This window comes from Vicugna pacos, chromosome X (assembly GCF_048564905.1).
Source record: "Vicugna pacos chromosome X, VicPac4, whole genome shotgun sequence".
NCBI lineage: Eukaryota > Metazoa > Chordata > Mammalia > Artiodactyla > Camelidae > Vicugna > Vicugna pacos.
The window spans coordinates 78,984,453-79,008,884 of NC_133023.1; the positions used below are offsets into that span (position 1 = coordinate 78,984,453).

Consider the following 24,432-nt stretch of genomic DNA (forward strand, 5'->3'; position numbering starts at 1 on the left):
CTGTGACTTACAGTATTACAGTAATCAAATAGACAGGCCTTTTTTGCTCCCTCCAGTTTTTTAAGGGCAAAAGTTCGAGGGGGAGATTTATTTATTTTTCATTGTGGTAAAGTACACATAACATAAAATTTATAATTTTAAAGTATACAATTCAGTGGCATTAAGAACATTCACCATGTTGTGTAATCATCACCACTAACCTAGTTCCTGAAATTTTTTGCCACCCTAAAAGGAAACCCTGTGCCCATTAAACAGTCACTTCCTATTACCCCTCCCACCTCCCACCAGCCCCTGACAACCACTAATTTGCTTTCTGTTTCCATGGATTTTCCTATTCTAGACATTTCATGTAAATGAAACCATACAATATGTGGCCTTTTGCATCTGGCTTCTTTCACTTGGAATAATGTTTTTAAGATTTATCCACTTTGTAGCACATTTCAGTACCTGATTCCTTGTAATGATTGAATAATATTTCATTGTATGGATATACCACATTCTGATTATCCATTCATCAGTTGATGGACATTTGAGTTGTTTCTACCTTTTGGCTATTGTGAATAGTGCTATGAACATTCAAATACAAGTTTCTGTGTGGCATATATTTTTGATTATTTGGGGTATATACCTAGGAGTGGAATTTCTGAATCATATGATAATTCTATGTTTAACTTATTGAGGAATTTCTTTGAAATATTAAAGCCATCTCACTTTTCACTTTATCTCTTTGAGTATCTGCTGCCATCCTCAGGCTTGCTGCTGTTGCTATCATCCATGTCAGCTCTCCATTGCTCTCTGCATTTCTCCTTTTGTTCTTTTCTGAATTCTGTATTCACTTGCCTCTTGGATCTTATTGAAAAAGATCAATTCCTTTTAAATAGTAACAGTAGTTAGCATATTCTTTTCCTCCACTAAGGGAACTACGAAAGCCGTAGTTTACAAGGGCTGTTTCTTTGCCTGGAAAAGATTGGTATATAGAAAAAACAAAACAAAAGCAAAAAACAAACAAACAAACAAAAAACCCCAAAAAGCCTCTGAGTCCAGAGCTATCCAAAAGCATGAGGATTCTGGAATGCTGATCTCTAGATAACAGAGGTTTTACTTAATTATCATTGTTATCATTGTTAGGTTTCTTATACTGATTGTTGACAGGTCACCATAGAGATGTTCACTATTGATCAGTATGTTTTTTTTTAATGTAAGTAAGGAAAGTCTTTAATTTTTTCTGTTTTCTTTTTCTTTTTTTCTCTTTTTTAAATATTTAACAAATGCTTTACTGTGAAAGTAGCTTTCTCGATGTCCATAATACAGAAACACTTTCACAATCCAATAAACAACTCGAAAAGTTTTACAGCACAAGAGTAAATGTAAGTTTCCAATTTGAATGAGGTCTAAAATACACAAATCAGGACGCTGATCATACAAAAGGATAATATTCAAAGGAAGCTCACAGTTCAGAATCATCCTACTGTCTTTGTGGAAAACCCACAGCAAATTTTTTTGTAATAATTGGGTATAACAGTATTATAATTCTAATGAACAAGTTAAATCAGGGATCTCTAAATTTTGGAATCACACTGTTAATCAACTACAAACAAATATTAGCCCACATCTATCACCAATGACTCAGATGTTTCTTTCTAATGAATTGACCGTTACATTTCCAAAGTTCTTAAATGGCCATCAGACCACAGAAAGACACTTCTCTAGGCTCCTGCTTGAAACCAACAGCTTCAGCAGACTGCTGGCCTTGATTCAGGACCAAATATTGATCAGTATGTTGATCACTGTTCATGTCTCTACTGACTGCCTTCTTACCTCTCAGACCACTTTCACTGTCTTCCATGCTATATTTCCATTGTTTTCCTCATACACTTGGTCCTTGAACACTGTGCAGGGTATAAAGGGTTAAAACTTCTTCAGGAACGTGACATCCAACTTGCCTTCTGCCAGGTGAGGTGATCTTTGTCTCTGGTAAACCCTGGGGATTTAGCTGCTTTTTAAAAAGAATGTGATTTCCTCTTAGTATTCTAGAAGCCCTTATGCCATATAAGAACAAGACTTTTAGAAAACTGTGACTTTCTGTCATGGTAGAACAGAACTCTTCTGTTTCTTTCAATGGACATTAATCAAACCTGGCCTCACACAAAGGTGAAGAAGGTGGCATATCCTTGAGGGATACCGAAAAGCTCCATTTGTCCCAAATAAATCTTCCATGTGCTTTCTGTATTTAAGAAACCTCCGCCATTACAATCACTCTTCTGGGTTAAGACATTGTTTCCCTAAGTTTGTTACATGCATAAAAACACAATTTTATGGGATTAAAATTAAAATATAGGGTTAACTAGAGAAAACATTTATATGGTCCAATAAACTTGAGAGTTTCTGGACTAGAGATAAACAGGTTTCTTTTACTGCAGGACTTCTCAGAGCCTTTAATATATTAATATGCATTATGAATCTATAAGCGAGTGTATAGGATGCAGTATTTTCCAAACTTATTCAGCCATGGAACCTGTTTCGTGTAGAGTACTTTGCAGCATTAGTGTTTAGTATATGTTCTAGGAAATCTTGGATTATGCCATTCAATTTCTAGAAGTTATTTATATTATAGCAATAAGCTATTGGAAAATAGGTATCTTAGTTTGGGGAAGGCCATTAGGGTAGCAGGCCATTTTAGAACAAGACCCCCAAATTAATGTTATTCAAACTTTAGTGTGCTTAAGGGGATTTGATAAAATGCAGACTCTCAGGCCCTACACTAAAAATTCAGATACAGTTGGCTGCAGTGGGTATTCTGCATTTTAAACAAGCACCTCAATTAATTCCGATGCAGCTGGACTGGGGAGTGCACTATGGTAATAGGGCCCGGGGGAGATCTTGATAAAGGAGGCCGAGAGCACTGCCTGCAGAGAGCAGTCCAGGCCAAGATCTTGGAGTAGGGAGCCCTGTGCATTTGCAGAGAGCCGGGGGCAACTTAACAACATTGTTTCTCTGATAATGGGGAGCATAGGCACCCCGGAAACTTACTTTGCCTGCGTGACACTTCTCCAGGACCAACCCTGCAATAACATGGACTCACTGTTCCCTCTGGCTGGCCTCCCTGCTTTCCCAGCACTCCCACCCAAAGCCTTTGTCTTCTGCCATCTTCCACAGTCAGAGCCCCTGGCTGTCATGTCCAGAAAGAAAGACCCTCCGTGGGGAGCTCACCCCTCTACCCCACCCATTGTCCATGACTTGTTGTTGGCGAGAAATGAATGGCATTTCTCGGAATTAGCCCAGGAATTTCTGCTGATAAACAAATGAAACTCTCAAAGGGAAAAGCAATCAACATAGTTTGAAATAAAATCAGTGTTTTCAGCTTAGTCTGTTTTCAACTTAATTTGAAATAAGAGTCACATCCAGGGTATTTTAAGGGAAGGATTAGTAAAATGTCTTTTAGTGAGTTTTCTTCCTGGTTGCGGGTCTGATCCATCCAGGGCCTGCTTTCTGAATAAGCAGAACAGGAGATTAGTACCTTGATTTCCCAGACCTGTGATTCTGAGACTGTCGAGCCAGCATTGTGTCAGCCTCCCCCTCTCCCTCCCTACTTCCCTGCCAAGTTGCCTGATAGCTGAAATGCTGTTATTATTATAGCTTCATCTTTTGAATTCAGACTTTGATTCCTGATAAATTCATCCATCTTTGGAAGTGATAAACTCTTATTAATCGTTTTTAATTTAACCAGCACGCAGGATCTAGAAAGCAGGATTTGATGGTAATGAGTGGAGGTGGGTATGTGGTGGGAGATCCTGAGGCCACTAACCTGGGTTCCTGGAAGAGTTTGCAGGGTCAGGGCCGGCGAGGGGTGGAGGAAGGGTTGAAGGAGGAGCTTAGGGAATCAGGCTTTACCTTCCCTATAGTCCTGCAGAGACCATGCCTCTCTGCAATGGCCAAGGATAAGTCCTTTTTCATGGCAGAAGACACAGTGGCTTCTAGGATGGGTTGCCAGCTCTCAAGTTTTTCACTTTGGTGTTGTTAATTTAAAACCAATATGTTCCAGCAGTAACCAGATATCCTTGCTATCTGTTGCATGGAGCCAAAGGGTTTCACTTCAGGGTTTTGGATGCAAAATAACTATAACCCAAAAGGTTTACCAGATTATTTGCAGCCACTAAGATAAATAGCAGTCTTTATTAGAATGATTTTTGTCTGATTTTTGTATTTAGATTTTTACATTGTCAGCTATTCCCTAGAAGTGATTTTGGAAACTGGCAGACTGCGGGTGTCAGTTATTGAAATCTGTTCCAAAATCCATCTCCTCATAGGACTCCATTTCCTTGGCGATCAAAGTAGTCTGTTTTAGAAATATCTTGATGTGTTGTCTCTTGCCTTTGCCATACATACGATAAGACCCAGAGAGTGGGAAATGGTTCGGCAATAGACGTGTGGCTGCTGAAACAGGTTTTCTTTTTAGGGTTGTACTCCCTGAATTGGAGAGAGGCTATGAAGTATATATACTGTATCTTTAAAGAAAAAGATAAATCAAAGTTGTCTACAGGAGAGGGAGGAAGAAGGTTGGTTGATTTTTTTTTTTAACTGGGGAAGAGAGGAAAGACTTCAAACTTGGGAGTAGAGGTTACTTTTAAAACAGAGATAAAGTAAGTGTCCCTGCAAGCTCTGTTTTCTTTTCTTTAGCAAAATTGTGCAACTTTGATTTCTTTAATCTTCACAAGATCATGCCCTCAGGGATCAGAGTCCACACTCACCACCCTACCTTTTATAAGCTCTGTAATCCTTTATTATTTTAATAGGAGAGAAAAGGGGGTTGAGAACAAGGGGCAGCCATATGCACATACACAATCTTATGCTTGATTGTAATATTTAAATATCCCTTTGTTTCTGTTTCCCTTCCTCTCTCTTTTCCTTTTTTCTTATCTCTATTTTTTATTTTAAAAAAATTTTATTGTAGTAAAATATGCATGACAAAATTCCCCCATTTTAATCACTTTCCAGTGTACACTTCTGTGGCATTAAGTACATTTACACTGTTGTGCAACCATCACCACCATCCATCTCGGGAATTTTTTCATCTTCCCAAGCTGAAACTCCATCCCCATTAAACAACTCCCCATTTCCCCTCCCCCAGCTCCTGACCACCATCATTCTACTTTCTCTGTCAGTTTGACTCCTCTGGGTACCTCATATAAGTGTAATCATCCAGTATTTGTCCTTTTGTGAGGGGCTTATTTCACTTAGCAGAATGTCTTCAAGGTTCATCCGTGTTGGAGCATGTCTCTTTTTTAAATGGGGAACAGGATGGAAAAGAAATTTGAGAAGAGGCTGGTGGTAGTGTTGAGAAAGCAAAATCAGGAGATAACCAAGGGGTCTCAGAAGAATCTAGCAAATCTTGGTTCTCTGAGAATAGTTTTCATAGGATGAGGGAGACCCCAGAGGCTACATTGTCTTTGACAATGACAGGCCTGACAAGCAGTAACTCACAGGAATGATCGTTTGAAATTCTGCGGTTTGAAAGACAGACATAGTCCTTATTAATATTTCCAAGGGAACTTCAGAAAGCATCATTAGGAGCTGATAACCAGCAAGTTTTGTTCTCTTTTGAAGAATTCCAAACGGGTAGAACTTTATCCCTGTTTCCCTTTATCTGGAGAAGTACATTTCCAAAAGGGCCTCCTCTGGGATCGCTTTCTGAGGGCAGTCATGTCTGGCACTATTCAGTATGATTTTATTAGAAAGATGGTTAAAGGATTAGAGTATCAAACCTATGAGGCAATGTTGAAGGAAAAGTGTAATTACTGAGCCCGGTGAAAAGAAGGACTGAAGGGACTTCAACAAACATCAGAAAGATAAGTGGGTCTTAGAAGATGCTCATCAACTTTCTCCTTCCATCTCCAATGGGGGAGCGGGTTGAAATGACCTTCAGCTTTAAAAAAGGTAGGTACAGGGAAGGACTTTAAGGCACAAATAAGGGGAGCAGAAGTTTTTGAAAGTCAATATATTATAATTCAAGCTTAACATTGAGTAAAAGCAAAACACACATGGACAAATGCATATATAATGTGATTCAATTAATAGGAGGTTCAAGACAGGCAAAACTCAACTATATTGTTGAGGGAGGTACATAAATGTGATAAAACAATAACGAAAAGCAAGGCAGCGATTGTCCCAAAAGTCAGGATCGTAGTTATTTCTGGTGCAGAGCCTTCTGGGGTGTTGGCAATGCTGGCTTGGCTTGGCTTGGCTAGGCTTTCCTTCCTTCCTTCCTTCCTTCCTTCCTTTCTTTCTTTCTTCCTTTCTTTCTTTCTTTCTTTCTTTCTTTCTTTCTTTCTTTCTTTCTTTCTTTCTTTCTTATTGAAGTATAGTTTATTTACAAGTTTGTGTTAGTTTCTGGTGTGCAGCAAAGTGATTCAGTCATATGTATATATATATATATGTATACACACATATTCTTTTTCATTACACGTTTACTACAAGCTGTTTAATATAGTTCCCTGTGCTATACAGTAGGACTATGTTATTTATCTATTTTATATATAGCAGTTTGTATCTGTTAATCCTAAACTCCTAATTTATCCCTTGCCTCCCTTCCCCTTTGGTAACTGTAAGTTTGTTTTCTATGTCTGTGAGCCTGATTCTGTTTTGTAAATAAGTTCATTTGTCTCATTTTTTTAAGATTCCACAGAGAAGTGAGATATTTGTCTTTAATACTGTCTTTCTTGTCCCACATAGTAGTTACAGGGGTGTTTGCCTTATAAACATCAATTTAGCTACACATTTCTGTTTTAGATGTGTCAGTTATATTTCCCTGCATAACATATTTTTAAATGACATTACATTTTCATTTGTTTTGGGTGATTATGATTGGAGGCAACCAGAAGACATTTAAATAGTACAATCAAGCATAAGATTGTGTATGTGCATATGGCTGTTTGGGGGCTACATTTTTTCTTTAATTGTTTATATTATTTTGGTCTTCTTGGCATTTGGTTTGGTTTGGTCTGGCTTTTGTGTGTTTGTTTTTGCACAAAGCAGAGCAATACCAAAGCCTGGAGAAGGGTGTGCTCTCTGTCCTCCAAGTATGCCCTTGGAACTAGTCAGAAGGCATATGGGGGCATTTGTGGCTTTGACCTCCAAGCTGCAGAGTGCACCAGGATGCTGGCATCTAGATGAAGCCACCTGGCTTCAGGTCTATATCACTGACCAGAGGGCTCATTTGGCTTCCAGAATCAAGACACATTTAGAAAGGAGAGGGAGCTCTGGTCCTGTGGATGTGCATTCTCTCCCGGAGGTGAGGCTGTATTGTACTATCATGACAGGGGAAAAGGCCCAGGGCCAGAAAAGAGATGGGGTCTAACCCTGCTCTCCCCTCAATTCACTGTGGGACTTTCACAGAGCCGGCTGGTGTCTTGGTGCCTGTTTTCTCAACATGTAAAATGAGAGTGATAATTCCTTACCTTTTCCTAAGGTTTGCATTGCCAGTGAAAACCAAGTTAATGTAGGAAGTTGCTTTGAAAAGCGTAAAGAGGTATATATAAGTAAAGCAGTGTGCAACAGGGGAAAGTAAGAACTTAAATCCAGGGTCCCCAAATTGGAATCACTGAGAGAGAGTGGGGCAAAGCCTGAAGCTCCGACGTTTCAGTACTTGTTCCCATAGATCTCAGTGACAGCAGCCCCGGGACCAGGGCGCTGGCCATATGTCTCCAGCGTCAGGGAAAAGTTGTGGGGGGCGTCTAAAGGAAACAGGTGACAGGTTTAATGAGTGTTGGGCAGAAGGCATAAAATGAATGGCATCACCTCTGCCTTCCCTTTCTGTTTCTTTCTGATTAGATTTTCAGAGGTGCCCTAAGAGAGTGTGATGCCCAGTAATGCTGACGTTTTCAAAGCAGAGCGAACCCTTGGCAGAAACAGGGCGGTAGTGCTGAGAATGCACTCAGAGACAAGGTCACAGTCTCTGGGCTGCCTTGAAAGCTTCACGGGGATTTTTTTGGGCTAGGCCTGACCCCTCCTGCTGCCCCCAGTCATAAAAATGTTGAGCAGGATTCTTTGCTCAGTACTATTGTGTGCTGATTAGGCTGCCGTAATTCCTGCAAGCAGGCCTGAACTGCCTCACTTCCTGCTTTCTTACTAATTCACATTCTGGCTGGAGCCTGTCTTCCAACACCTTGTGCAGGAGCATAGCATGACCCTACTGTAAAGGCCCCTCAGACCACCAGGATCAGGGGGAGAAACCATAGCTGTAGTGCTGCTTCCCAGCCAGGGACGATCGCTCCCCTCCACACTTCTCCCCCAGCTTTGGAAATTTAGAGAACCTGTTTTGGTCATCACAGTGATTGGGGGATGTCCTTGGCATTTAGTAGGCAGGAACCAGGGGTGCTTAATGTTACACAGTGAGGAGGAACACAATGCAGTGAAGAAGTGTCCCACCCCAAATTCCAGTGGTGACCCTATTGAGAAACACTGGACAGCAGCCTTACCCAGAGAAGCCCGGGAAAGGGAGAATTCCTCCCAACCAGAGTTGATGATGCATGTCCACTCACTCATTCAGTCACTCACTCACTCATTCAGTCACTCAGTCACTCATTCCACAGATGATCACTGAGTACAAGCTTTGGGCCAGATCCCTTGTATGGTGCTGAGGTTTCAGAGTCCCCGCCTCAAGGAGCTCCCAGTCTAGCGGGGGACACAGGTATGACGAGATCATGACAACATAATGTGATGAGTACTCCGGTAGAGGTGTGTACAACAGCCGGGCAGCCAGAAACCAGAGACAGGAGAGAGAGAGACACTCTACAAGAGCCAGTCAGCATTTGACATTCAAGCTAGCTGGGTTCTGACAGAGGAATGGAACTTTGGAGAAGGGGTGGGGTGGGGGCATGCGCAAAGGCATATGCGAGGGGGGCGGGACTGGAGTGAGTGTGGACCATGTGGAAGGGAGGAAGCTGGAAAGGTCAGGTTGATGGAATCCCAGTCTCAAATGATCTCATACATCCTAGAGTTTGACGTTACTTCGATCCTCTAGGCCACTGCAAACGTTGGGAGGAGGTAAAGTTTGTGTTTAGTACGCTCAGACATCTTTTTGCACCCCCTTTCATCTTTCTCAGTCCCTACATCCTCACCTCTCTCCCAGCCACTCAGTGCTCACGTGGTCGCTATCACCTAATGGGAAGAAGGCTGGGTTACCCCTTCCAGGAGGAGCGGGCGGGGGCTTCTCTCTTTATCAACAGAAATGTAAATGCTTAACTAAAAGAAGTCACAACTGGTAGGATTCTAGATATCAGTGGAGAGACTTTGGGGAGGGGCCTTGGAAGAACTAAGTGTGGAGGAGACAGCACAGAGGCTTCATTCAGCGATCACACACAGCGTGAGTGTCAGCCTACATGAGGTGTGTGTCTGAGTGGGTAAGACTGACTGTGTGTGAGTGGGTAGGTGAGGAAATGATAATAGTTCCTGCTTCAAGAGAGGATTCTGAGGAGTAAATGAATTAGTACATGTAAGGGGCTCAGCACAGGGCCCAGCCCATAGTAAGCCTGTAATTGCAGGTTCTCATTGTTATTTTAGAATCCAGGGCCAGAGTTCAGTCTGGGAACGTAGGAACACACTGGCCAGGATGGAGCTGAGGATTTTATGCTAAGATTCAGTGGCCGTGTCTGGTCAGTTTCAAATCTACTCCTAGGCCACATCCTAACCCTCAAGCAATATAAAATTTCAGCATGTGGCTTGGCAAAATGGAAATTTTGTCATGGGGAGTCATTATTTGGTGTACATTTGAGTTTACTTTCTCTGTCTCCACTCGGAGCACAGGGCAGGTGGGAAGCTGTGGTTTTACAGCCGGTGCAGCCCTGCCTGGAGGCCCAGGTCAGCAGGTCTGTTGTCATGTGTGGGAAGACAAAATAGAAGAGGCATAGCACTGAGGGCCAGAGCCAGGGAGATGCATTAGAAAGAAATTAACTTGGGAGGGGCTGGATAAGGGAACAAAAGTCTTAGCTGGAGAAGGAAGGAGCAAAAGGGGGAAAAAAAACTGGGAAGGACAGGATACATAAGATCATCCAGCTGCCCCCAAACTGAACTTCCAATGTTTTCTGTGTTCTTTTTGGACGAGGGGGTGGCTTGTCCCGAATTCAGTGGAAACTTGTTGATTGACAGCGAGTTGGGCACAAGTTCAGTGTGAGTGTGCCTTCAGCTATTTATTTGATTTTTTGAAATTGCACCCTTTGCAGTTAGGACTATTTAGTTTCTCCTGGCGCCCTGGGGCAGTGAGTTTAGATTGTTAAAATAGCAGCCATTAACACTCTCTGTGTTATGACACTGTCCTCCCTGCCCCCCTTAAGAGGAATTGGGCATGAGGTTGTTCGACACAAGTTGAATTCGCCTCTCCCCACTGAGAGAAGCAAGCAGAGAGTCCTCCTCTGAGTCAGAGCACAGTTGCCTAGCCCTCACCCCCAAAGCCTCCAAATCTGCCTAACACTCCCTGCCATTCCCACTCACACACACGTGACCCTCACTACACACTCCACCGCACTCCCACACTCACACCTACACCCATCCCGCGAGCTAGAGGAACCCTGGGGAGCACTTGTGCCTGTCTCGCTGTTCGCTGTGCTTTTGTTTTGCTTTCCTTCACTTGCTTTGTTTTGATTTCAAATCAGTCTTTGGGATTAAATTGGATAACTTTTTTTCATGTTATTAATAGTGCTGTGGAGGGAGCATATAAGGACTTTCTTCTCAGTCCTGGCCAGGCTTGCTTCTCCCAACAAATAAATACAACACTGACTTTCACTGATCAATCACACTGCTCTTTGTCAGATGTTGCATACCATACTTCCTGGGCAGATAGCCCGAGGAGCTCTAAAAGATGCATGAATTGCTGGATTATCTAGATTATTCATAGGTCTGTTTAAAAGGGAATTTTTCATGAGAGGGCTAGGTGGCTATGGCTTACCCAAAGGCCCTTGGGAAAGATCAAAGGAGCAGAGTCACTGGAGGAAGTGTGGCATGGCTGAGCTCCCTGAGCAGGGCAATAATAGTGGCTGGTGGCCAGAATACAGTCCCACTGTCTGGGAAGGTCAGCATTGGTCACAGCTGGACAGCCGGATGAGCCCAGTCCTAGGAGGCATGGAGGGGAAGTTCTGTGTTCTCTGAACATCCTTGATGCACATTGAATATACTAGTGCTATTCAACAGAACTTTTTGCAGTGCCAGAAATACTCTGTATCTGTGCTGTCCAATATGGCAGCCACTGGTGCATTTGGTTGTTGAACATTTGAAATGTGACTGGTATGACTGTGGAACTGCATTTTACATTTTATTCAAAGTCAGTTAGTTTGAACGTAAATAAACACATGTGACCAGTGGCTTCTGTAGTAGATGGCATGGCTCTAGACCATTTATTGGATACTTTTCTGCTGCGTTGAATTTAAGTTTGTACCTTTCATCTGTCTGTTCAGGGCCTTGCAACTAAACTTTCTGAGAGCAGAAATCACATATTCTACAACCACAGAAAATTATATCTGCAAGAGAATTTTTGTCCTGCCTCCTCCTCTCCCATTCGACAAATAGGGAGACCGGGAAAGACTCTATAACTTACCGGAAGCTACAGTGCTCATTATAATTAGGGTAGCCTGGAACCCAGGTCTCCCTACCTCCTATACTGTGCTTCTGCCTCATCTCCCTTGCAGATAAGTTTCAAAGAAGTAAATATCCTCTTCCTTTCCACTCTCTTCACTGTGTATAGCTGAAATGAATCCCCTGATATTTGAAAATAATCTGGAGCCCAAGTATCTTTATCTCTTCGTGTGCCAAAGTACAATGTAAGCTCTGGATAAGTTTGTGGGATGAAATTAATTCTCTATGTGTTTCCTGTTATGTGTTATCTTTATGTTATATTTTTCAGGAAAATCTATTTCTGTCTCAGTCAGTGCCTTCAAATTATCCAGTGTCCATGCTGTCTCAGTCCAGGGACCTCTGCTCTGTGGATGTGGCTACCACCTCTGCAGACGTTCAGGTCTAAACTAGAGAACCTTAGGAAGCTGCCTAGCAAATTGATGAAAACGCTGTAGCTCTTTGGGCTCCAGACCCCATCCACATTCTGAATTCTCTTAGACTTCAGCATAACCAGGAATGTGGGGCATAATTCCCTCCCTTCTCCAATTTTTCTGTGGCCAAACGCAATCGCCTACAAACTTAAGGTACCACAAATAGGGCTTAGGGCCCATATCTTACTAGTCACTTAGAAATGGAGAGAAAACACCCCGTCCAAACTAGCTTCAGAGTCAACTGCTAAAGAGGAAGACTGTTCAACTCATAGGTCCAAGCAAAGTGTCTGTTCATCTCCCTATCCCTATTTCCTACCCCAAATCTTTGTCCCCAACCCAGAGCCGCCAGTAACTCAGCAATATCTGAACTGAAGCAAAACCTGTTCACAACCACCAAAAGCTGAATTTAAGCCAAGCAGCTGGCTCCTCCAGGCAGCTCTGCCAAGAGCCAGGCCAAGGAAGGGAACAAATGGCCTGTGTCCCATCTGCAGTGGAATGGCCAGCTCGTTTGCTGGTACCACCTAAAGAAGGAGTGATCAAGTATTGAGATAGAAGGCTTCCAGGGACCCACCCAGCCCTAAAAATCTGAAGCCCAAGTACAGTCATTGGATGCCAAGGACACTGGAGAAAGTCTTTGGAGCATGTAGAACACCAAGCCAGTTGGAGTGCCTGCTAAGCCAGCCCAGAATTCCTAGCATTCCAGCCCCCACCCCCAGAGGCAGCCAGTGGCCACAGCAGAGCCTGCTTCCAGCAGGCTGAGACCCTCATCAGCCCCTCCAAGAGCCTGCTCTTTCACTTAGAGCCTGCCTGCTTGCCCTGTGCTGAGTTCAGGGAGGTGGACAAACTGTACCGCCCAGTTTAGGCTAAGAATCTCACTTGCCATGGAATCTCCAGGCAGTGAATCATTTTGAGCAAGCACTTAAGCAACTTTCCACTGAGTCATCCTGAGGACTGTCAGGTTCACTAATCCTGACATATATTGTGTATATCCTTTGTTCAGATCCTGTCCCCATCCTGATACTGGGGTGGGGGTGGGGTGGATGGTAAACAACAGAGCTATAAAAGATGTGCTTATTGGAAGTCATTTATATCAGGGCTCCCTTTGCTTTTCTATCTCCCCAAAGGCCTGAAGCACAAATTAAAATCCTGCTAGTACTAACTCTTGATCTGTGTATGCTCTTGGTTACATAGCTACCAAGAGTATGTACTCTTTACTCTGAGTGGCAGTGCTTGTTGCATTTCTTTTCCAGACATTTCACGGATCTGTTTTCATTTGATGTCTTCTAGACCAGGGGTCAGAAATTTTATTTTTTCTACAAAGGGCCAGATAGTAAATATTTTAGACTTTGAAGACCATACAGTCTTTGTTGAAACAATCCTTCCACTGTCGTGTGAAAGCGGCCACAAACAACGCATAAATTAAAGGGCACGAAACCTTTATCTACAAAACAAATTGCAGGTCGGATTTGGCCCATGACCCCTGTTCGAGACAATGTACTTAGTCCAGTTTGTAACTGAGAACTGGTTTCAGCTGCTTAAGGGCATTTTGAATATCACTTTGGGAGAGAGACCACTCTTTTATCCTCAATTCTTTAGGGGAAGAGATTAAAAAATTGGAGTATTTTTCATCTTTCCCAGTTTGAATATGAAAGTCCATTCTTGCTCAAATATTGTAGCAGTGAGCATAGATTAAGTTATGATGCGGTCACAACCTACAAATCTCAGTGGCTTTAACCAACAAAGGTTTATTGCTTCTCATTCTGCCTGTCCATCTCCATTTAACACATGTCATTCTCATCTGGGGACCCTGGCTGACAGAGCCTTGCCATCTGGAAATTTGTTCCAGTGGCATGGGAAGGGAACGTAGCAATTTGTGTCCTGGCTCCTAAAGACTTCTGCCCAGAAGTGACACAGATTACTTCTGTTCATTTGTCATTGGCCAGAGAAAGGCACGTGGTCATGCTTTGACCTCTAGGACACAGGGAAGTGCAATGCTGCCGTGTAGAATGTTGATGAATATGATGGATAGCCCTAATGACTACCACAGACTCCAGGAACTCCTTCCCAGTTTTCTTCTTGTCCTTCCTTGCCTAGCCCTTAGGTTATCTGGTCTAAGTGTCTCTTTTGCCCAGCCCTGCCTGGCCTTCCTCAGCCCTGCTGGTCATTGGCATTGACACATGGGTGGATGGCTTAGGAACTAAAGCATTGGGACAGTATCCATTCCCTAAAATGCTATGTAGATGAGCCATGGACATAAAGTCAGACCTCTGACCCAGGTCCTTCATGCCATTGGATCCAAGGATTGATTGCCCTTGGGCAGTAGGCCTGAGAACAGTTGGACTTCTCATGCCTCTGGGTTTGATTTTATTTTGGTTTGCTTTTCTTTAAATTGAAGTATAATCAAGTTACAATGTTGTGTTAATTTCTGGCATATAGCATAGTGATTCGTGTATATATATACACACACACATATATATTCATATATACATATTCCTTTTCATAATAAGCCATTATAAGGTATTGAATATAGTTCACTGTGCTATACAGGAAGACCCTGTTGTTTGTCTATTTTATATACAGTAGTTAGTATCTGCTATTCCCGAACTCGCAATTTATCCCTCTCCATCCTCTTTCCCTCCTGGTAACCCTGAGTTTGTTTACTATGTCTCTGCGTCTTTTTCTGTTTTGTAAATAAGTTCATTTGTGTTCTTTTTTTTTTAGATTCCACATATGAGTGATCTCATATGGTGGTTTTCTTTCTTTTTCGGGCTTACTTCACTTAGAATGACAATCTCCAGGTCCATCTATGTTGCTGCAAATAGCATTATTTTATTTTTTTGTATGGCTGAGTAATATTCCATTGTATAAATATACCACACCTTCTTTATCCAGTCACCTGTTGATGGACATTTAGGTTGCTTCCATGTCTTGTCTGTTGTAAATACAGCTGCTATGAACATTGGGGTGCATGGATCTTTTTGAATTAGAGTTTCCTCTGGATATATGCCCCGAGTGAGGTTGCTGGATCATAATGGGAATTTGGACTCGAGGAAATTCTCCACGTATTGACTCTAGGCAGTTACTTCCCTTCGTGCTTTGGAGAGCAGTGGTCAAGATGGAAGAAGGAGGTGGCAAGTGAATGGTAGGTAGGAAGTGATATTAGGTGATATTAATGCAATATTATGGGCTAATATGAAACTTATAGCTCACATTTTAGAGGAGAGAGTAAAGACAAAAGAATCAGGATAAGATAATTGCTCTAACAATCCCAACCTCTCAGTGGCTAAACACAAGGAGTTGGAGCAGTGTGGAGAGGGAGGGCTCTGCTCCATGCAGTCATTCAGGGACCCAGGCTCCTTTCACTGTAGTGGCCTCTCCATCCTCTAGGTTCTCCACTGGATTTTCTGTTTGTAGTCCTCAGTCTAGGGGAAAAAAAGAGAAGGAAATTTGTGTGGGCTGTTTTGCCAGCCAGGCTTTGAAGACGTGTACGTCATTTCTCACTACATTCCATTGGCTAGAACTCATCCACTTAGCCCCACCTAAGTGCAGGTGAAGCTGTGAAACATAGTATAGCTGGGTGCTGGGGAGGTGGATAGGGTTGATCCAAAGCATTCAGCACTACTATATATTTGTCTTAAGCAAGGGTGATTTTTTTTGGTAGGAAGGGCTCCAACTGCTGAGTCTCAGACCAAAGTCTTCACCAACATCCTCTCAATACTGAAGTGTTTGACACTCATGGAGCAGCATTATAGGCCTTGGTGGAGTAAGAGAATAGTCCTGCCCTCAGAGAACTTATATTATAAATGCAATTCCACCAAACTTCACATTTACTTTGTATTTCACAGTACCTCTGGACCCATAGGTAAGGGCAATTACATTTTTTTTTTCTGCTACAGAGACTTGGGCTGTGTGTCCTAGGAGCAAGAAAGTGAAAGAATTGACATTCATTGAAATGATGATCAGTGACCCTGGGCAACTCATTCTGAATCCTGAACTGTTTATAAATCACTCTTAGAAACGAAAAGGAAGCCAGTAAAAGGGGAAACTATACTACTAATCTTTTTCCTCTTTTTACCCTGGCTACCAGGGCATTCAGAATCCTTTAATGCTTATATATAATAATTATGTTAACTGTATTGGTTGGTATTTCTTATAGCTACTTCTTGTTTCAGGGTTTTTTTTAATTTAATTTTTAATTACTTCATGGTATATACCTTTTGTTGCAAAAGGAAAAAAAAATGAAAGTATGGTTTCTTCTCGTTTTATATAATGCTAGGTTTGAAAATTGGTATTTGTGAAAAAGATTTTCTATATGTATTGTGACTTCCTGAGCAGTTGGTTTTACATGGTGTGGTTTTGGAGAAGAACTTTAGGTCGAGGGAAAGCTCAACTCTCTAAGCCAAAGGAGTGCATCACTCCTTCAAGGGCAGCTAGAACTTTCGTGTCCAACCCATAGCTGTTGGTCAGAATGGAGAAAGCCCTTCCAGGTTCCCTTTCTCCCTAGCTGTGTATTGAATATTTAGGGATCCGGTCATTTGTCTGTATTATTTCCTCTAGTCCAGGTTTTCTTAACTGCTTTGGGGCTAGATATATCTTTGTTATCAGGCGCTGTCCTGTGCATTGGGGGCTGTTTAGCAGCTTCCCTGGCTTCTACCCACCAGACACCAGTAGCATCCTCCCCAACTTGTGACAATAAAAAATGTCTTCCGACACTGCCAAATGTCCCCTGGTGGAAAAATCACCCTCAGTTGAGAACCACTGCTGTAGTCCCAAGTATTTGTGATTTTACATAGATTCCCTCACTTCCCCAGGATCCTGGTTTTTAATTATATGTATTTGGCCATTTCGTACAGAAATGGGAGTTGCAGACAAAAGTTATGGGTGGCAGGAAACACAGTTCTAAGATTGCCTGTGTTTGTACCCCTGTGGGCCATAGATTGAAGCAGCGTGGAACAGGCGCTATATGCATACATCTAGAACTGAGAATAAAAAGCCTTCTTCATATTCATTAACCATTGAGAAGTGGACTCATTTCTAGGGCATTATTGAAGGTTCTGAAGAAAATGAGCTCTCAATCCAGAAGCCCTAAAGCAGTGCCTCTCCAACTTTAAAGTACACGTGAATCCCTGGGAATTTGTTGAAATGAGATGCTGACCCAGGAGTTCTGAGTGGAGGGAGGGGTCTGAGATTCTGCATTTCTAACTAGCTCTCAGGTGACACTAATGCTGCTGGTTCCTGGACCTCACTCTGAATAGGGGGTTGGTGGTCTCTGCAAAGAGGATCTGGCCATCCAATGCTATTTTCAGGTTCTAGAGAGGGAATTGTTCTGTTCTAAGATTATTTCACTGGCCCAGTAATTTATAAGGTAATCTTCAGTTTTTAACATTCCCTGCTTCTGCCATTCTCAAGAAGGCACAACCCGAGGGCATAGCCTCCCCGCACACCCTTTCTCTCACTCTCCCCAACCATTTGAGGCTAACGTGTGGTGATGTAGTCAAGTACATCCTTTTGATCAGCTACCTTCTGTTTTTTTAGACCTTCTAGGTGCCTGTATGTGTGAAAGACAGAGAGAGTGGTTTCCTTTTTAGAGGCAACAGTGAGAAGAATTTGGGAAAAGCAATTAGAATGACAGAAAAGATTTTATGTTGCATAGCTGTTTTACCCTGGCTGTAGTTTCAGATAATGCAGCCTAGAGCTTGAGAGCAATGCCGGGTAGCTCCACTTCTTGATCCCGAGATCTTGGCTCCAGTGCTAGTTTGACCACTCCCTAACGTCAGTTTCCTCATCCGTAAAAGGTAGTTATATCAATCCCACCTCCTAGGGTGGCCATAGGGAGAAAAGAGCTAATGAACATGAGCATACAGTGTAAACACGAGTCAGTAATGACTAAATAACTAATGTTATTGATGCCACTACTGCAGTTATTGGAACTGTGGCTCTCAAATTCTTTTTTGCCTCTAAATTGTCTGCATACGCCTCACTCCCATCAGTGACATCTCTCACTCTGTTCAGTGATTCCCAATCAGGGGTGGGCCGATGGGTAGAGCTTGAAACTGCTCCCACCAAAGACCGTGGACCACTTGAGAACTGAGGTCCCATTTTGAGAATTACTGGTCCAAAGCAATGATTGAGCCTCCTGCTACTTTTGTAGCCTTGGTAAATCTGAAGATGGTAACAAACCTTATTTACTTACGTAACCTCTGACCCTTATGACCACCTTCCCCACTAATAACTCTACAATGAGAAGAGGGGCCATCTTATGAGCACGTGGCTGCCAAAAGATGAATCCCAGCTTCAAACTGGAAATTTGCATGAAGCTTTGACATTACTATTCATGCCTCCGTTTCCTGAGGAACAGCCACCACCTCACGGCAATCGGTGGTGGAGTCCTTTTGAATCTAGATTCTCTAACACGCCCTTTCTGTTCTCTGCATTGTGTATGTTTACCTACATTACTCTTTGCCCTGCAGGGACTTTGGCTTTGGTTCTTAAAGGATTTCCTAAGAGGAGAAACATGATACTTTGTCTTTTCCTCTGGTAGTTCTGTGACATGGCAGATGAGCTGCCTCGTCTGGTCTCCAGGAAGAGGCGGACGGCCTTTCCCTAACAGCGCTGGCTGGCTTCAGCAGCCCTCAGGCTTCATCTGCCACCGCCTTCCCTGCAGCCTCTGCCAGTGGCCTCCAGGGACCACTTTCTGAAGCCTGCTGCTAACACATTTCCAAACACAACAAAAAGCCTGTTTGGGGATAAGTTTTCCCAATTAATCCTCAAGTACTGAATGCCTCTTTTCTTCCTTTAGGATGTAATGTGATAGCAATAGGCTCTTTCACTCGCCTCCTGACAGGTCCTGCCTCCAACCTCACGGTCTCTCCTCCAGTCATCCCAGAACAGTCTTCCAGAAATGTAAATCTCATCAGATAACTGCACTGCTCAAATCACTTCACTGGCTTCTCATCGTATACAGGCACGGTCCAAACTCCTGGGCTGGACTTCTTTGTATCTCCAGTGCCTAATGTCATTGGGCTGTCGTTGCAAGTGCCAGACTGTATGGTTCAAGTTAATAGCACTCTACAGTATTTCACAGGGGGCGTTTTCTCTACGTTTACAAAGCTCACTAATGAAATGAAGGAAGAAAGAAAAAGATGCAGGAGAGGCTGTGCAGCCATGTAAGAGAAACTAGCTAGGTCTCAGCTGAAGGTTGAGTGAGCCATGTAAGAGAAACTAGCTAGGTCTCAGCTGAAGGTTAAGAGAAACTAGCTAGGTCTCAGCTGAAGGTTGAGTGAAAGTAGGGGTGGGGTCCTGAATTCAGTACTTTCTAGTGTCCATGAGATGGCAGAGATCCAGATCCTCAACATATCTGCTTTTTAGATGTGGTGCAGAGGAGTGTTCTTGGGATGTTCATAGCTGTTACACAGATGAAAAGAAAAAAGTCTGATGGTTCAGGAAAGTCAGTCAGAGAAAATGCTGGGTTGTAATTCAACAGGTTTTTTTTTTATGGAATTTCTGAGATCCTTTAACACGCTGAAAGGGTTGTTGTGAGCATAGACGATGGACCTTTTCCCAATTTTATTTGAAGCACAGAATTTTGTTTTCACAGAGCATCTTGTGGACTAGTAGTGCTCTGCAGAGCGGACTCGGGAAATGCTTGTGTAGGCAATACAAAGGAATGCTTGACCGCACTCCCCACTGTCTCAGCCAGATGCCTCACATTGTTTCTGTAAGTGCTGCTTGAGGGTAGTGACTAATTTGTCCATTTCAAAGGGTCGTTGACCTTCAAAAAAAAGCCCGCTTCCCAAATGATTAGAACTAACCAAGTAATAGTAGAACTCATTCTTAATTTATTTAGGGAGAAGAGGAAGGCAGTGAGTGACACATGTTACCACAAAGCCTGTCATTAACAATTAGGCGTCATGCAGAAGAGTTGATTTAACATTCTCTCCTCAACTGCAAGTCCATTTATTATACCGCTGGATAATTAAAAATTTTAAAAACCCGCAGTGTAGTAGCAAAAGAACAATAGATCATATCCACTGCAGAAGGGGTTCTTTTCATTGGGCTACATACATAATCCAAGTTCGGATGAAGAGCTGAGATTCGGGAATTCGCCCCTGAAAACAGAGGGATTTGTGTTTTATCTTTTCCTTCAATTGTTGGACTTGCTTTTAATGGGCTTCTCTTGCCCTCATATTTTGTGGCTCTCTGTAAAATTAGGAAACCTAAGTTTAAATCCTGGCTTTGGCACTAAATAATGGTCTTCCCCCGGGAAGCTCTGGGCCTCATTTCCATCTGTCAAGAGAGAAGGCCATTTCCAGTTTCCTCTTGGAGATGTACATGGGAAACCCTAGAAGGCTTATGTAATGTGATTGGAATGGTCCATGAGCTGAATAATGGAGCTGATGATAAAGCTGTTCAGTAAAGTGGAAGAAGACATTTTGATAGGAAAGGACGTAGAGGTTCCCTCTAAAGATTGGATTATGGGAAGCTTTCACCAGTAACTGCTCTCAGCACACAGAAGGCTGAAAATGAGCATGCATAGCCCTAGAGCCCTAGAAACTGGACTGAGTTGCCTGCCAAGATCCAGTGCTTCTGAGGTGAAACCCACAGACCCCTTGCTTTGTGTTAAAATAGTGCAGGCACCTCTTTTGAGTAATGGAATGCTTTGAGAGTCTAATGGAACCCACGGACCCTCTTCCCAGAAGAATGCATGCACTCAAAACTTGCTTCAGAATCCCTTTGAAGAGTCATCATATTTGTTTCTCTCCAGATCTCTAGGACTTAAATGAAGAACCCCCTCACCCCTGGAGGTGCACACTTAGAGCTTAACAACATTAAGAATAGACTTGTGACATTCAAGTGTATATCACTATTTGGGTGTTTTGTTCCTTTGTTCCAGTGCTAGAGCCAGGAGGAGATAGGTCAAGACATAAGCCCCTCCCCCTTTGCACTTGTTGATCACTCAGCAAGCAGTACATCTATTACCAGGTGCTAGATTGTAGGTAGGGTACAGACGGGCAGACCATTGGAGTTGCTGCAAGAAATCAGTGTGTTTGACAGATGGTGAGTGCTGGGTAAGAGATGAGTAAGCAGAGGGTAGGCTGCGGGGGTGGGTGGGTCTAGCATGAGTCAGAGCAGAGCTGGCAAGGCATGCAGTGGGGATGAGGACCAGCTGGTATTACAGAGAGTGTTCTTTAGCCGTGGGGATGCATCTCTGAGATGCACTTCATCACTCTGGCTGGGCTGTGCCCCATGATGCCGCTCTGCACGTATCCATATACAGAGCTTCAGCTCCAGGTGCTGGCCCGAAGGCAGGTGACTGACACAGCAAGGCAAAATCTCCTATCTGAAAGGCAGAGAATCACAAGCTGAGGGGTGTTTTCTGAGTTGGCTGAACCCTCAGGGGATGTATAAACTCTGGACACCGGACCGCTGGAGCAGACTCAATTATACATCTCTTTTTACCTTCAGAAGGACTGCACTTGGTAAGCTGGAGACAATCAGAATCAATTGTTTGTGTTGCATATAGCGTCTTTTCTCCCCAGGCTTTTTCAAAAAATAGAATCTTGTTTGTTCTATGTCCGCATGAAATAGAAGCAAGTGAAATGATTTCCCGCAACAAACACATACTCACATACTCACAAACGCAGAAAGTTGTTTAGAAACTGAGGCCCAGAGATGCAAAGACAGCAAGTCAGCTGCCCTACCCAGCCAAGAATGCATGTGCTCCCCTTCTCCCCGAGATCGAGTGCCCAGCCTGCCGGAACCCCTTGCCCCACAGAGGCGTGCTCTCCTCTTGCACAAAGCCTCTCCTCAAGTCATCCTTCTCCTCCACATCTGTCTGACAAGATGGCATTTTCAGGCAGGGTCAGCTACTGACTGACAGCAGCTGAAACATTAACGGAAGTGGGGTGATAAACAGCCCGCAAATGGGTTCCGGATGAGGAGGGGACGAGCTGGGATTACACTGGGGGTGTGAGCTTTCAGCACCCTCTTCCCCTCTCCTCTCCAGCTGGACCGGCAGATTACTGTTTCCTCTCACTCGGCACCTTCTTGGTTGGGGCAGAGTGTTGTGTCTGTCTGCTTAGCTGCAGAGTGATCTGCTGAATCTGCTGCAGGAATTTCCTGGCTTGGGACCCCATGGAGGGTTGGGCCTGGGGTTGGAGTAGGGAGGCCACTGGTCATACTGAAGAGTGTCCTTGAAGATTCCAAATGGGAAAGTCCTTCCCCCATGAGCCCCCTCCTTGAGCTCAGCTGTCTGGGAGACCTATCCCAACTCCCAAGGTGCATACCCTATGGACAAAATTATGACTTGGGATTGACCCTCTCGGCCCCTTTATGGTTCTCCCTTTCCTTTTCATTGACCTTTCTAGTCTTCACCTGCCTCCCTGTCACCAGGGCACACAGCACTTTCAGTTTGTCCAGGCCTGCCCCACGCTGATACTCAGCCTTTGTGTCTGCACTGTAGGATGTGTGGTCATTTAAATTTTTTGGTAACAGCTTTATTTGAGATATAATTTACATACTATTTATCCTTTTAAAGAGTACAGTTAAGTTGGTTTTAGTGTATTTACAAGATATTGCCAGCATCACCACTGTCTTAATTCTAGAATGTTTTCATCATCCCCGAAAGAAGCCCCATACCCACTAGCAGTCACGCCCTGTTTTCCCTCCCCCCAGCTCCTGGTTCATAAATATGGAATTGTATAGTATGTGACCTTTCGTGTCTGGCTTCTTTCACTTAGCATAATGTTTTCAAGGTTCATCCATTCTAACTGATTTATATTCCATTGTCTGATACATCACATTTTATTTATCATTTCATCTATTAATGGACACTGGGTGGTTTCCACTTTTGACTATTATGAATAACGCTGCTATGAACCTTCATGTACAAGGATCTGTTTGAGTCTCTGCTTTCAGTTCTCTTGAGTATACACCTAGAAGTGGGATTACTGGTTCATACGGTAACTCTATGTTTAACTTTTGAGGAACTGCCAAACTTTTTTGCACAGCAGCTGTACCATTTTACATTTTCACATTCCCACCAGCAATATACAAAGGTTCCATTTTCCCCACATCCTTGCCAATGCTTATTATTATTTCCTTTTTTTATTATAGCTGTCCAAGTAGGTGCGAAGTGGTGTGTCACTGTGGTTTTTGTCCCCTTGCCTCCAAGACCTTGCTCTTTATTGGGGGACTGTTCAGTCTTCAGTATTCATTACTGTGAACTTATTAAACCTCTGGGAAAGGCAGAGCCCTACTCTAATTAATACTTGAAGCTGGGACCATGTCAAGCACTCTGGCAGAGCAGAGAAGAAGAGAGTTTGGGACAGAGTGAACCTGCCACCTTTGGAAGCTCTGACATAGCAGGAGCACTCTGCTCTACCCTTTTCCCTTCCCCTAAAGAGACCTTTGAGTGTGGAAATAGTTAGACAAGGCTTTTTTGAAGAGGTAAGACTAGAATTGGGCCATAAAGGGCAGGCAGAGGGGAAATGGATGAAGAGGGGAAGGAGAGAGGCATCCTAAACTGAAAAATATGAAATTCCAGGGAAGAGCTCAGGTACTGACCCAGAACAAAGCTGAAACTCAGACCAATCCACAATGACTTGTTTAGCGGCTCTAGAAAACATGCAGCAGGAGAGGAGCCTGGAAATAATGGCCAAAATACAGTGGGAGAGTTGGCTGAGTTCAGATTTTCTCCTTTGACCTTCAGGACTACTCAATCACAGATACACTCATGACCCTTAAATAAATCCACCTGTCTGGAGCCCTCAAGAAATCTAAAGCAGAGACTCTGCATTTGGTAGATGGCTTTCGCCAGAACTCAGCTGCTTGGCTAGAGAAATCACTCTCAGTGGGCTCCCCACTGAGATGGGGCGATAGGGCAGATGGAGTCAGCTGGAAGCTGAGGCACAGAAGGATTCTTAGTAAACGTGATGATTCAGAAGTGGCTCTCTAGTTACACTCAGAGCCTGGCAATATTTGAGACATTTTACAGGGCAGTGAAAGACAGTTGTCTTAGTCAGTTTGGGCTGCTATAACAAAAATATCAGAGGTGAATGGCTTAAACAACAAACACCTGTTTCTCACAGTTCTAGGGGCTGGAAAGTCCAAGATCAAGGTGCCAGCATATCTGGTGTCTGGTGAGAGACTGCTTCCTGGCTTGTAGACAGCCACCTTCATGCTGTGTCCTCATATGGTTAAGAGAAGACATCATCTCCCCTGTCTCTTCTTATAAGGGCACTAATCCCATTCATGAGGGCCCCAGCTCCCAAAGGCCCACCTTAAAGTACCATCACATTGGGGATTAGGTCTTCAGTGTATGAATTTGGTGAAGGGGACATAAACATCCAGTCTATAACAGGCACTGTAAGAACAAACAACCCCACATTTCTTCCCTTAT

The 24,432-nt window shown here is 43.3% G+C and overlaps 1 protein-coding gene and 1 non-coding gene across 5 annotated transcripts in view; one reads left to right on the top strand and one right to left on the bottom strand.

Annotated features, from left to right (window-relative positions):
• The window catches only part of CHRDL1 (chordin like 1), a 116,943-nt gene that overhangs the window by 32,943 nt on the left and 59,568 nt on the right, over nucleotides 1–24,432 (top strand). The gene's annotated exons all lie outside the window — the stretch shown is intronic.
• LOC116279368 (small nucleolar RNA SNORA2/SNORA34 family) lies at nucleotides 1,629–1,765 on the bottom strand. Its single transcript, XR_004188726.1, has one exon. It is a non-coding gene; the product is annotated as a small nucleolar RNA SNORA2/SNORA34 family (small nucleolar RNA).